This window comes from Hordeum vulgare, chromosome 7H (genome assembly GCF_904849725.1).
Source record: "Hordeum vulgare subsp. vulgare chromosome 7H, MorexV3_pseudomolecules_assembly, whole genome shotgun sequence".
Lineage (NCBI taxonomy): Eukaryota > Viridiplantae > Streptophyta > Magnoliopsida > Poales > Poaceae > Hordeum > Hordeum vulgare.
The window spans coordinates 22479584-22489171 of record NC_058524.1 but is presented as its reverse complement, the minus strand read 5'-3'; the positions used below and the strand labels follow the sequence as shown (position 1 = coordinate 22489171).

The window sequence follows — 9588 nt, the reverse complement described above, 5'->3', positions numbered from 1 at the left end:
CGAGTACCACGTCGCCCTCGACGACCCCCGGAAACGAGTTCGACTTCCTCGACGTCCTCGACGACCCCGACCATCTTCGAAATCCGAGTTCGACTACCGACGCCGAAGACCGGGAACCACGACGCCGAGCGAACGACTACCGTCGACGAGACCGTGTACCACTACTTCAACTACCGGTGCGCGTACGACTACTTCCACGACGACCACGACGTCCGCTTCGACCGAACCCCTCCGATTCGCACGCGTCGAAGGTATACCGATGGGACATGTCGTGTACCGTGTGCTAGTGTTGTACGGATGTGTGTGTTGTACAAGTCGAATGCATGTATGCACCGTATTTATGCACCGTTTGTTTGCATCGTTTATTTTCCGTGCACGTCGTCTTCCTTTTCGTCGAGACCTCGACACATGGGAACCCGAGATACGGGATCACCCCATCTTAATTCACCGTTCCCGCACGCGTTTGTATACGTTGGCACCGGTTTCTCCTCGAGTTATCGGGACCGGAACATTGCCGTGGCATCGTTTCCGATTCGCCGCCTTGTTTTCCTCTCGCTCGCCATGACAACACCATGCTTATTTCCCTCCTAGTCGTGATGTGTTAGAACTCGCATGCATAATGCATCCATGGCATATGTTTCTGTGTTGCTTGTTCTTGTGTCGTAGCTCCGTTCAAAGTCCGACGTGATGTCGACTAGGTTGTCATGTAGGTTCATCGCTCACCCCTTGCCATGTTAACAACATTTAATATTGCCGTGACAATTAACGGGAGTTAATTAAACATCTAAATGTGGAGTTTCGTCGATATGCAACCCGTTGCATATCGAGCTTCATTTAATGTGTAGTGTATGTGTGAGGTGTTTTGCCGTGCCATCCCGTGCATCGATGACCTGTTCATGCATCATATTAGGGTTGCATCCTGTCTTGCTTTGTGGTGGTGAATACTTGCGTTGATGTTTGTTTCCGGTTTCCTCCGTCTCGATAGAGTTCCGCAAGCGTGTCGGAATGTGAGGACCGTTCGACTACGTCGGTTCGCTGACTTCTCCGAGTTGTTCTTCTTCCAAGCGGGATCTCAGGCAAGATGATCATTTCCCCAGATACCATTACTATCATTGCCATGCTAGTTTTACCGTTGCTATCATTTATGTCCCGTTGCCTACCACATGTTAGATATCAGCCTCTCAACAGTGCCATGAAAACATTCAACCTGTTCAACCTAGCAAACCACTGATTGGCTATGTTACTGCTTGCTTAACCCTGTTGATAGCGTTGCTAGTTGCAGGTGCAGATGCTTCCATGTGAAAGCATGGGTTCCTTGATATATCACCATATTAAATGCTATCTAATTTAATGGACCTATATACTTGGTAAAAGGTGGAAGGCTCGGCCTTTCTAGCCTGGTGTTTTGTTCCACCTTTGCCCCCTTAGTTTCCGGCTACCGGTGTTATGTTCCATATTTGAGCGCTCCTAACACGATCGGGGTTGTTATGGGGACCCCCTTGATAATTCGTTTTTAGATTAAAGCTGGTCTGGCAGGGCCCAACTTTGGTACTACATTTGCCTAATCACTAATGAACTGCATAGGGAGTAATTAACCCGAGGATAATTTAATCAACCCCCAGGCCAGTGCTCCTCATGAGTGTTGGTCCAAATTGGCAGACTACGGGGCCACCGCGGGGCAACCCGAGGTTTGGCATCTCCTAGTGTGACCCATCCGCCGTGTCCTGAGAACGAGGTACGCGACTCCTATCGGGATCGTCGACACGTCGGGCGGCCTTGCTGGATTAGTTTTACCTTTGATGAGATATCTTGTGCATCGGGATTCCGGTGATGCTTTGGGTAATTTCAGAGTTGAGGTTTTCCACTAGGGAATCCGACGAGATCGCGAGCTTCGTGATTGAGGATTTCCATGCGGCTTGTGGTAATTTGTGATGGACTAGTTGGAGCACCCCTGCAGGGTTAAATCTTTCGGAAAGCCGTGCCCGCGGTTATGTGGCAACGTGGAAACTTTGTTTAACACTGGTTCTAGATAACTTGAAGTTAACTTAATTAAAACTTGCCAACTGTGTGCGTTACCGTGACTGTCTCTTTCGTGAGTTCCTTCTCCGATCGAGGACACGGTGGGGTTATGTCTGACGTAGGTAGTTGTTCAGGATCATTCTTATGATCATCAGTTGACACGTCCGTTTTGCGTAGATCTTCCCCCTCTTATTTCTGGTATTCGTAAGTTAGCCACCATATATGTGCTTAGCCGCTGCTGCAACCTCACCACTTAACCATACCTCACCCATTAAGCTTTGTTAGTCTTGATACCTTTGGAAATGAGATTGCTGAGTCCCCTGTGGCTCACAGATTACTACAACACCAGCTGCAGGAACAGGTAAAGGTTACTTGACGCGAGCGCGTTGATTGTTCATTTGGAGTTGCTTCTTCTGCTTCTTCTTCTTCATCGATCTAGGATGGGTTCCAGGCCGGCAGCCTGGGATAGCAAGGATGGACGTCGTTCTTCTTTTGTCGTTTGTTTTCGTCCGTAGTCGGACCCTGCTCTCACTCTTGATGATTATGTAATGTAACGATGTGACTCTGATGTAGCTTGTGGCGAGTGTAAGCCAACTCTTTATATATCTATTCTTTTCAGTACATGTACTTGTAACGATATCCATTCTTGCGACATGACGAGATGCGCTTCTATCCCTAACGAGGCCCTCAGGCCAAATTGAGGATAGGGTCGCATCTTGGGCGTGACAATAGCGCAAAAGATTACATCGAATCGATCTCCGAAAAGAACATTGTATTGAAGATCAGAGAGGGAGGGAGAGAGGGAGGGGGAGGGAGGGAGAGAGAGGCAGGGAGAGAGAGAGGAAGGAGAGAGGGGGAAAGATGGAGAGAGAGAGAGAGAGGGAGAGAGGGAGAGGGAGAGAGGGGGAGGGATAAAGATAGAGAGAGAGAGAGGGAGAGATGGAGAGAGAGAGGGGGGATAGAACTAATTACTACTATTGACCCTTAGGTCGTGTGGGGAACTACTCACACATCATCATGGCGGCATCACGGCTGATGAAAATTTTCCGCATGATCGATTCCCCATCCAACAGTGTTCCGGCGAAGGCCTTCAGATGGGTTCATGAAATAACATAGGCTTGCAGATGCGAAAGAATTGTTTCGGGTCTTTCTCTCGTGGTTCATGGGTTTTAGGGGATTTATAGGTTGGGAATTAGGTCAAACGGAGTTGCGAGAGGCCCACAAGAATGGGTGGCGCCTCCTAGGGGCATGCCACTTGAGCTTGTGGCCCTCTCATGCATCGTATGGTCTCCCTCCGAAGCTTCTAGGTTTCCTTGTGGTCCTAAAAAAAATCACCATAAAATTTCGTCGTGTTTGGATTTTGTTTAGTATGGTTTTTCTACGAAACAAGAAAATAGGCAAAAACATAAACTTGCAATGGTAATACGTTAATAGGTTACTTTCCAAAAATGATATAGAATAGCTTATAAAGCATACAAATTTGATAATATAATAGCATGCAACTATCAAAATTATAGATACATTCAAGATGTATAAGTGTGCCATATCCTTTCCCTTCCCTAGTCCAATTCGGTCTCCCCCCCAAGGAAAGGGGGCACCTTCCCATATTGGACCTTCGTGGCCCAATTCTCCTTCCACCACTTGGCTTTTAAGACCCCTTGATAGTAAATTAAATATAAATCCTCCTAACAAAATTATGAAAAGGGAAATATAATAATACAATATTATTTCCTATAGGGCATATTTTCAAGAGTGGTGATGTTGGAAGGCAGCCACCGCCCCACTTGATGGCGGCTTCTAGTGCAGGAATAGCCGCACCTTTCCTCTCTTCGGCCATATTTTGCGGTGGGAAACAAGGAGGAAAGAGGACTGGCTTGGAAAGCAGTTATTGGGGTGTGAGAGCCTTGGGGAAGCTTGGAGGCGATGATGCTAGGGAATGAAAGCATCAATGGAATCAATTTACCCCTTTCCTTTTTATAGGCCATTAAAAGACCAAAGGTTGTCCCACACCACAGTTAAAACCATAAGTTCCCAATACACCGTGTAGTATATGCGCTCGGGGATCGAGGTGTTTTTGTTGATGATGACATTGGAAATCCGAGGCACGATCTCTTAATTGATAGGACGTGCCAATGGGAACTTCCTTGGGCCACGATATACTCAGTAATAACTGTTGATGAGATGGATCGGCTTGGCCACCTCAGTTCTTAGCCAAGAAAGACCGTCATGGTTTAACCCGGTCAAGCCTCTTGTCGCAAGCCTTTGCGGCTAAGCTAAAAAGATACCTCAGCCCCACGAGATGGTAAAGTCTGTCAAGAAGAGGGGGAGCTTGTTAAAGGCTATCTCCTATTAGTTGATTTTCATATAAAACACATGGTCGCGATCGAGAACTCGAAGAAGACCTCGAAGCCAAGCATATCCTGAGAATCAAGAGTCGATGTGAATGATGGAACTCGTCTACGAAGCCGAAGACTCAAAATTACCTAAAGAAGATATCCAATGTCCTTGGCTTAAAGATTACTTCAGGGGCTACTGTTGGTGTCATGGACCAGGGGTGCTTGCCACGTCGGCTCGCCATGGCCCGGGCCGAGGACTCACCAATGACTAACGAATGGGACATGCATGCCTTGGATTTTGGCATGATCATGATGAAGATCTCTGAAGACTTGGCGACACTTCAAGGCATATTTGAATGATCGGCATGCTTATCCCTAGATTAACAAAATCACGAGTTCCAAGTTCACACCAAGCATGAGTTCAACCTAAAATATGCAATGAGCTTTCACCATAGCATGTATGCCAACCATCGACGACATCCTCAATGCAAACCTATAAATCCATAAACACACGCATAAGTTTCCAATCAACAACCTAAGAAGTATGATTAATACTAGCAGGCGGAGGCACGGCGGCACACCGTGCCCGAGCCAACCGTTGGACAAATTATAGCTTAGTCTTTTGTTTCTGTGGAGTCTGGTTTGTATTTGAGAATTGCTGATATTATTGAAGGATAGTGGGAAAGAGTATTATTCTGGCAACAGAAGCATCAGTATATTAGGTACTCCCTCCGTTCCTAAATATAAGTCTTTTTAGAGGTTTCACTAATGGACTACATACGGATGTATATAGACATATTTTAGAGTATAGATTCACTCATTTTGCTCCGCATGTAGACACTATTGAAATATCTTAAAAGACTTATATTTAGGTACGGAGGGAGTAGTAATATATGTGCGCTATTAATGTATTAGTGCGCTATTAATGTATTACATTAATACATTGATATATCAGGTAGGATACGAGATTAAATCTCATATATTAAGTAGGATATGCAAATCGCATATATTTATTACCTAACATATGCATACAATTAATACATATCAATATACGAGTATTATATAGAGTAGCAGTGTATAAAAAATAAATAAGTGGACAACTGTATATAGACTGTAGACGAGTGACCTTGTTAGTCTCCCCATCCTCCACCCTCCAGATTTAGATCTACCTGGGCGCTGCGGTCCGAGATCTCGCCATGGTTGTACCAGACGACATGCTCGCGGACGTCCTCCACCGCCTCGCGCCACGCGACCTGCAAGGCATGGCACCGCGTCATCGACGACCGCGGTCTACTGCAGGCGGACCTCCTCCCGCGCTCGCTTGGTGGCATCTTCCTCAACTACCTGGACTTAAGGTTCACGCAGTTCCTCTGCCGCCCCACCACGGGCGCCGCAATCTCCGGCCGTCTGGACTACACGGTGCCCGGCGAGCCCGATCGCATGCCCCGAATCCACGTCCAGGATCACTGCAATGGCCTCCTCTTGCTCGACCACTGTGTGGTCAACCCTGCCACACGACAGTGGGCGCCCCTGCCACCTGCCCCGGACCTGGCCCAACCCCCACCTCCAGGCATGATCTCCTCCCTTCCGCGCGACCACCTCGTGTTTGACCCCACTCTGTCGCCCAACTATTTTGAAGTGCTCAGTGTTCCCAAAGTCCCTTTCAAGGACGGCGACGAATGTGTGGAGGAATCTGAATGGCCGCCGTCCACATTGATCCTACCTGTGTTTTCATCAAAGTCTGAATCATGGGAGGAGAGGACATTCAGTCGGGAAGGGGCGGCTGCAGGGACGTTGCCTGGCATGGTTGCGTCACGGCGAATTCTTTTCAAACACCTACTGGCGTGGGGCACTCTATATATGTTCCTCTGACTGTTTTGTTATGAGGTAACTCCTTATATAGACATGTTCACTCATTCATTCTAGATCTGGCTTATAAGGTGGTTTAATTATCCTACTATTTATTATTGCAGAATATCACTGTCAAACAGTACGTACCGAGCAATTCGATTGCCAACAGAAGATGCAGAATTTTACCTAGGAAAATCGGTCAATGGGATATATTGTGCATCATTATTTGAGGGGTCCCAACTTCAGGTTTGGTTCCTGAACGACCCATGTGTTGATGGTCAGACAGAGTGGGTGTTGAAGCATGACAGAGATATCTTCTCCATCCTTCCAAATTTGAACTATGACAAACATCGTGATGGACCTTGGATCTTACAAGAATTTCACTATTGGGGAAATAAAGATGCCGATGATGATTCTCCCATTGTGTACAACAACGAAGCAACAATGGAAGAGAAATTTGTATGGGATTCTGACAATGATAATGTTCTCGAACCTGGAAGTAGGAGCAAAGGTTGTTATATCGCTTTCCTTGGGTTTCATCCTTACAAACAGGCTGTCTTCTTGAGTGATAAATTCGATAGAGTGCTAGCATACAACTGGAATAGCTCAAAGCTTCAAGACTTGGGCAAGGTTTTCCCGAAATTCTATATTGACTGGGATTACTATTACGACCATAAATATGTAGAAGAGTCTTTCCCATACACTCCCTGCTTTTTGGGAGAACTCCCTGAAAAAATAAATTTAGAAGCTCACTAGGAGAGTAGAACGTGTTTTCTTGCAAGCTATTTTTGTAAAAAGATTGTTCATTTTTTTTAGAGATTTCCGGTTTCCTTATATTCCCTGATGTTGAGTTGTGAATTGCCTTGCTGCATCGACCATGGCTGAGAGAGTGTTGCTTTACTAGCTGCAACAGTTCAGATGCTCATGAACCTGCTGGTCTTGTGCTAAACTCTGTGTTTGCAAGTTGAGTGGCTTGTGACTTTTAACTCACTAAACTAGAAATTACCTCTCCTTGGAGAAAAAGTTCTACTATAGTTGTTTTTCCTACGAAGAGGGTTTTGGCTTCCCTGGTTTGATATTGTTCGTGCGTAGTATATTTTTCATGTATGCTGATTTGAAATTCCGAAATTTATGTAGGTTAAATTAGTGGGTGGAGCTCCATTCTGTTTATTGGATATGGTGTTGTAGTCTTATTACCATCTCCAGTAGCATCACATTTCTAATGTCCTGTCTTGTGCACATCATTTCCCTTTTTAGAAGCGGCACTTGAGTGTGTTCAACAATGCATATCACACGCATGATTGGGAGGCAAGCCTGCGCGCGTATACAGAGAGGTTATTGTTGGATTTTGCTAGTAGGCCTTTGGTTCAAAGCCCAATAAAATATGAAATTTTCTTGGCCCATTCCCTTGGCTGTGTGTATGGTGTGAGTGGGACTAAAATTTAGTCTCATGCCGCTAGTTGGAAAAGAGCTACACCACCTTGGTTATGTTTTTAAACTTGATGATGACGCTATTTCATGTAAGTCTTGCAAGCAGACCATCTTAACAAGGTCGACTATGAAAGCAGAACTCATAGCATTAGACATGGACACTCTTGAAGGAGAGTGGCTTTGTCAGCTCTTGATGGACTTATCTTTGAACCCAACCTTGACTTAATAAGGATCTAGGAGTAGCTGAAGTTATTCTGAACATCAAGCTGGCGAGAGATGATAATGGTGAGATTACACTGCTTCAATTTCACTATGTGGAAAAGGTCTTGAGTTGTTTTGGGTATAGCGACTCCAAGACTTCTCCAACTCGATATGATGCTAGTGTGTTGCTTCGAAAGAATCGACAGATTGCTAGAGATCAACTCAGGTATTCTCAGATTATTGGCACACTTATATATTTGACGAGTGCCACAAGCCCTGACATCTCGTTTGCCGTGAGCAAACTAAGCCAGTTTGTATCAAACCCCAAGTTGTAATTTCCAATTATGAACAATTTGTTGGAAAAAGGCTATGAGTGCGAAGCCTTGTTCTGCCTGTCTTTGTGAGATATTTGCACTAAAGTTATTAAGAATGTTTGCCACGATAATGAATCTCTTATTTGGCATTCACGACTTTGTCATATTAACTTTGGTTGCATGTCGCGGCTAGCCAATATGAGTTTAATTCAGAAATTCACTAATGTCAAGGGCTCCAAGTGCCATGTGTGTGTGCAAGATAAGTAACCTCGCAAGACTGCACATGCGAGAGACTTGGCGCCACTACATCTTATAGATTCTGATCTTTGTGAGATGAATGGGGTGTTGACGAAAGGTGGAAAGAAATATTTCATGACGTTGATTGATGACTCGACTAGATATTGTTATGTGTATCTTATGAAATCAAAATATGAGGATTAAACTTCCAGAGCCTACGCGTCGGAATGTACAAGCGCAGGATGGCGACGTCTTTGGACGTCGTGGTGGTGTCGACGGATGGACGGACTGACAAGGATGATGCCAGTCTCTTTCCTGTACATGGGACAATGGTTCGATGATGATAACAACTTCTAAAATGTGTGCATGTGGTGTACGCTTTAGGTTCGTTAAATCAATTGTTGGGTCTGATGCGATATATGGATGGCATCGTTTTTAGATATGGTGAGTGAGAATACTTCACATTATCAAGTTTGTAGACGTGAGTGATGGTTTCAGATAATTTGATATATGTGTTTTTTTGAATGAAAGGGGTTGCCCCTCGCACCATTTTATTAAACGAAGCAGAACAAACCACATCACAATCCAAGATCGCCAGCATCTAAGCAAAGCAAAACTCCCACCAAATCAGGCAAAACACACATGAAATGTCCTGAAAACGGCAGGGATCTACAAAACCACTAAAACTCGCTACTAGGAAAAGATCAATCACACAGTACTTCGGCCTGAAATACAGCTAAACAGACTGTCACTTTTATTATTACAAGTCGGAGATCAATCAAAAACTTGAGTCCATGCTATCCGAAGTAGCTCCCCTCGATGTTTGTCCAGCAACATGATGAATCTTGTCAACACTTCCGCTTGTGCAGTGTCGCAGAGCACCAGCCATTGTTGTAAAGTCCTTCTTAACTCGGCAAGGCATCAGCCCAGACCCCTCCATGTGCGCCCCTGGAAGTAGAAATCATTCCTCAACGTCCAAATACTCCATAAGGGGGCAGCAGTAATCATATTAAGCACAATTCTTTTCTTATTTACTTTCCACAAGGAAGATACATCATCAAAGCATTGGATCTTTCTGATCACAAAAAATTCAGTGATAATTGACCAAATACAACTAGCATTAATGCAGTCAAAAAATAAATGTTGCACAGATTCAGCTTCATTACAAAACAAGCAAGTTAAATCATCTAGTTTTTTCC

General features: G+C 44.9%; 1 pseudogene; it reads left to right on the top strand.

Moving 5' to 3' along the window:
• The first annotated feature begins 5475 nt into the window (after window positions 1–5475).
• Window positions 5476–7702, top strand: LOC123411968 (annotated as a pseudogene).
• Window positions 7703–9588: the final 1886 nt, after the last annotated feature.